The following is a 6,000-nucleotide window of genomic DNA, read 5'->3' on the forward strand; positions in this document are numbered from 1 at the left end:
GCTGGCAGTTGTTGGTGTTGCATACTTCCGAAGCCCAATGCTGCCATTTGATTATTCATAAGTTTGATGCTACCACTTCTGAAACCTGTGCATGCAGAGGTCTCAGGTTTCAGAAGAGGTAGCAGCAAACCTATGAATAATCAAATCTGTGAATGCCACACTCATGAATGTGGGGGGCTGACTAGTTAGCAGTGGGTTGGACTAAATGATTTTGGAGAGTACTTCCAACTCTTATAATTTACTCTCTCATTTTAAATGCAACCAGATTGTTTATATATTTATTTTATTTGTTTATATATTTATTTTATTTTATATTCCACATTTCTACTCTATGGGGTGGAGCCCCCGGTGGCACAGTGGGTTAAATCCCTGTGCCAGCAGTACTGAAGACCAAGAGGTCACAGGTTCGAATCCGGGGCGAGGCGGATGAGCTCCCTCTATCAGCTCCAGCTCCTCATGCGGGGACATGAGAGAAGCCTCCCACAAGGATGATAAAAACATCAATTCATCCGGGCGTCCCCTGGGCAACATCCTTCCAGACGGCCAATTCTCTCACACCAGAAGCGACTTGCAGTTTCTCAAGTTGCTCCAACATGACCAAAAAAAAAAAAAACTCTATAGGACCCAAAACCTTAATAATAATAATAAAAAAGCAATTCAGTTTTTATTTTACATGAGTTAAGGCTTTTAAGATATATCTGTTCCACAACCAGATGGAAAAATATGCAAAAAAGAGTGCAACTGGTTACAAAGCATATGAAAAAAGGAAGGAAAGCATTGCTATAGATCTGACTTAAGAGTTGTTAATGCTATATGTAATGAAGGTATCAACCACTTCATCACATGGACAAAAGGAAGCACCCTAGGATGCTTCCCGGATGCTTCCTTGATGGATGCCATCATACAATGTAAAGCTGCTTCCAGAGGGGCTCCATAGAGAAAGTGTCCTGGCAGTGTACTAGGACACTTACCAGAGAACACAGGAAGCCTCCATTATTCTCATTCAGAAGAATGGAGGGAAGCCAGGCAGCAGTGCTTTCCCCCATGTGTTGGGGAAAGTGGTGCAGCGAGCAATGCGGGGCTCAGGGCAATGTTTCCCCTCGCTGCCCATCAGATTTGCCATGCTGTGTGGCCAATTCCCCCACTGACACCCAGCTTAAAAACTTCAGTCCCTTTCAAATTTTTTTCATCACTGCTTTGAAGATGAATACTGATTTGTGGGTGATTATGAAGCTTTTTTCCTACATCGTAACCTTCAGGAAACTTGGAAGCAGTTCACAAATTGCTAGCAACAGAATTCAACCTGCTAGAACTGTCACTGGAATAAAATGAAATACTTTTAGGCTGACAACATTGATAATGCTCCCAAGATGAGAAGTAGAAGCCATTGGAAGGCAGCATTTTAGTGAGTAATACCTAGAGCACTGCTCGGGTTTCTAAAATAATGAGTGAAGGCCTTGACAAGAAACCACACAGTAGACCTTGATCTCAAATAATAAGCACTAGGAGAATGGAATTCCCCACAGTCTCCCCATTTCAGCCACATAGATGAAATTAAGTGGGAGAGATCTCTAGGTTGTTATAGTTGTTATCATAGTCATTTGATGCTTAACTATAGACCACAAAAATCTTAGGCACATAGTAGTGTAGGGGAATCAATTTTAGCTTTAAAAAGGCACTAAACCGAAAGAGCAGGAGCCTGTAAGCATCCTTCTGTTAAGCCCTGTATTGTTGTAATAGCCTGTGTCAGAGAACTATTTCTGCCAACTCTGACCCTCATTTCTGTTTTAGTGTATAGTTTATGTATCAGTCTCAATAGCCTACAATCAATATCAGTGTGCAGGTACAACTGCACCAGGAGCTCCAATTTTGTTTGCTTTGCATTTAATGTTTGTTATAGTCCTAAGTTTCAGGGACTCTGCAGATAGGTGGCTTCTTTTGGCTGCAATCATAGGGCAAGCCACCTGTCAATTATAGTTAGGTTCCCTGGTACCGCCTCCTTTTTTGGGCTTTTGGGAGGGAATAGGAGCCAATTTTGGGCCAGTCCACACAGAGCAGCTTTCCATGCAGGACATAATACCAAGAGCTCCTGTAGAAAGCTTCGTCTTCTACGGCTTGGCCGGGAGACATACAGCTTTACGGCTTGGCCGGGGAGATATACAGCCTACAGCTTGGCCAGGGAGAAAAGCCCCCACAGCTTGGCTGAGGATTTTACAGCCTTACAGCTCCTTTGCTGAAGGACTTCAGCCAGCCATCACTGAAACCTGAACTCCTTCTTTTCCCCTGGAAGTCTACAAAGCTCTGCTTGGTAAGGGTCGCTCGCGGAAGCCAGACGCAGTTGGTACCGGGTGCAGGGGCTCCACGCCAACAGAGGCAAGTACAGACTGCCCAGATTAGAAGTTAAGGATTTCCCCATTAGTTAGTATACAGTTATGAAGATAGTGCCTGTTCCCAGTGAACAAGATTGCAAGAGCCAATAGACTGTTAAGAAAGCATTAAAGTACCTGTTTGTTTTCCTTAATAAAGAACTTTGTTGAACCTTTAAGCAATCTAAAGACTTTGTTTTAAGGAAATCCAAGGGCCTTTAATCTGAGGCAGCCCTGGCGTCCCGTTGGGCACACAGAATTTATGTCCTGTCTACAGTCTTATGCACAGGCCCAGCGTGCGACAGCACAATCAGAATTCTGTAACTTTCTCCATAAGCTATTTCTGTTAATGGAATAAAAAGAAGAAGAAAGATCTGTGGAAGCAGCAAATACATGTTTGTTATTTTCCTTAGTATATTTCCTTATGATACGACTTAGGACCCCTTCACTAGAAACTGGAAAACATGGTCACTTCCACCTAAGATACCCACTACATCTACCTTATGGTTGGCTAGGATCAGATCTAAAATAGCTGGTTCCCTTGTTGCCTTTTCCACCTTCTGGATCATGAAATAGTCTACAAGGCAAGTGAGGAATGTATTGGACCTGTTATTCTTGGCAGAGTTTGTCTTCAACAAATGCCAGGATAATTAAAACTTTCCATTATTATTACATCTCTCCTTTGCAAATGTATGGACATTGTCCAGATCCCCAGTCTGGCCTGGAGATCAAAAGTAGATCTCCAGAATGACATTTTGCAGGATCTATGTTTTCTGCAAAAAAAAAACAACAAATGATTCATATCCTTCTGCTATCTTACCATAATACAGGAAGTCAGTGATTTTTGAGATTTCCATATAAATAGCCAGAGATGACAGAATTTTTCATACAATTTTTCAGGATATCACATATTTATAGTTGAACTTCCTGCTGATATTTTTGAACAGTTCTTGTAAACTCTTAGTTAAAACTGATCTCACTAACATTGAAGTGCCATATGAGGCCGCAACATGTTTTGCATCAACTCAGAAGAGACAGCTGTTACTTGTAGGTCCACCCAATAAATATTTTACAGGGGTATTTCTCCTTGTTAGATGGGGACTGTAGGCAGGTAGGGATGTAAGAGTAAAGGGCATCGCTTCAGGGAAACATGGAGAAGAGAGCACTCCCCTCCCTTTGTTTGGTGGAGGAGAGTTTGGAAGGTGGGTGAAAGGCAGCGTCCAGTGAATTGCAGGACCAGCAGGCTGGTTCTCTTGAGGCTACTTCCAAAGTACTTTGTAAGAAGTCAGGATTGGAAAGGTGGTCAGGTGACAATTGAGAGGCTTTATTGATAAAATAGTGAAGAGAAGAGACATCACACTGCAATGAAGGTCCTCATAGTTAAAGTAATGGTATTTCCCATAGTAACCTATGGATGTGAGAGCTCGACCATAAATATGGCTGAGCGAAGGAAGATAGATGCTTTTGAACTGTGGTGTTGGAGAAAAATTCTGAGAGTGCCTTGGACCACCAGAAGATCCAACCAGTCCATACTCCATGAAATAAAGCCCGCACACTGGAAGGAAGGATATTAGAGGCAAAGATGAAGTGGTTTGGCCACATAGTGAGAAGACAGGAAAGCTTGGAGAAGACAATGATGCTGGGGAAAATGGAAGGAGAAAGGAAGAGGGACGACCAAGGGCAAGATGGATGGATGGCATCCTTGAAGTGACTGGCTTGACCTTGAAGGAACTGGGGGTGGCGATGGCCAACAGGTAGCTTTGGCGTGAGTTGATCCATGAAGTCATGAAGAGTTGGAATAGACTGAATGAATAAACAACAACATGAAGCAAGTGGTGGAATAACTTGGCCAGCAATGTAGTTTAGTAAGTGACCTGAAGCTCTGGCACCTTACCACAGGTTGTTTGGATGTGCTTGTGTTTTTACTTGTGTTTTAGAAACTCCTTCAGTGCAAGTAGGAAGAGTCTGCTCCTACTAGAGGGAAGTACAGCTATGAAAAATGTCAGATAGGTATTTCAAACTCATCTTGTGTTTTGGTCCTATCTGCCCCCATCCTTCAAGTTCTAGCTTGCACTATCAGTTCACTATGTGTCCAATTCTGGGCACCACAATTCAAGAGAGATATTGACAAGCTGGAATGTGTCCAGAGGAGGGCGACTAAAATGATCAAGGGTCTGGAGAACAAGCCCTATGAGGAGCGGCTTGGGGAACTGGGCATGTTTAGCCTGAAGAAGAGAAGGCTGAGAGGAGATATGATAGCCATGTATAAATATGTGAGAGGAAGCCACAGGGAGGAGGGAGCAAGCTTGTTTTCTGCTTCCTTGGAGACTAGGACGCGGAACAATGGCTTCAAACTACAAGAGAGGAGATTCCATCTGAACATTAGGAAGAACTTCCTGACTGTGAGAGCCGTTCAGCAGTGGAACTCTCTGCCCCGGAGTGTGGTGGAGGCTCCTTCTTTGGAAGTTTTTAAGCAGAGGCTGGATGGCCATCTGTCGGGGGTGATTTGAATGCAATATTCCTGCTTCTTGGCAGGGGGTTGGACTAGATGGCCCATGAGGTCTCTTCCAACTCTTTGATTCTATGATTCTATGATTCTATGATTCACACTCTAGTATGTTCGTACTGCTGCTGTATGCCAAGTGGAGGTATAATAAAACAAACACTATCCTTAAATTTAATGTGGACAAAGAGACCAAGCTGGTGTGCATTTCAGAGGTCTAGGTAGGCCTGTCTCAGCTTTGTTCATCCAGATTCTCTGTATAGTACCAATCCAGACAAGAGGGATGGTACAGAGGAGTTAATATTATCCACTGAAGAAATTCAAAAAATAATGCACATAGGCAGGTTTATTTTTAAAACTTAAGAAAACAAAAATGACCACAGATTATTAAAGTAGATGATGAAGATGTTTAAATAATTCACTATTTTCTATACCTTGGTCCAGTTAATAATCAGAATGAAGACTGCAGTCAATAAATCATAAAAAGATTAGGACATAAATGCTAGGAAGGAACCAGAGGAAATCCCAAAGTGTAATACTATATCACTGAATACTTAAGTTAGGATTGTCCATGTCATCATATTTTACGTGTGTATGCATAGTTGTAAAAATTTGACAGTTAAGAATGCTCATAAGAAGAAAATCAACTCATTTGAAATGTGGTTCTGGAGAACAGTTGCTTGGATACTGTGGGCTGCTAAAAAAACCCAATACAAGAGTCAAATCAAGCCTGAATTCCTCCTAGAGAACATCTGATCTATAAGACAAGAACTAAAAATGATCTTGACAGATTGGAGACCTGAGTCAAAACTCACACAGTAAAATTGAATAGGGATAGGTACTACTTTAGATGGGGAAAATTAAATGTTAAAATATAACTTAACCTGAAAACAATACATGTGAAAAAAAATCTTGGGTCATAAGCTTAAACATGAGTGATTTGATGACCACTGGATGTGATGCCCACTGGAAAACTAGGTCATACCAACAGAAGCATAGTGTTTATATATGATTTCAATTCCACAAAAACACAAGATTGCTGTCCCAGAATGCCTAGGCTCTGAACACGGGTTGAAGGCAAGGATCAGAAGCTTTATTCACTCTGTCCAAAAGTGGATATCAGAGAGATAG

This window comes from Anolis sagrei, chromosome 4 (genome assembly GCF_037176765.1).
Source record: "Anolis sagrei isolate rAnoSag1 chromosome 4, rAnoSag1.mat, whole genome shotgun sequence".
Lineage (NCBI taxonomy): Eukaryota > Metazoa > Chordata > Lepidosauria > Squamata > Dactyloidae > Anolis > Anolis sagrei.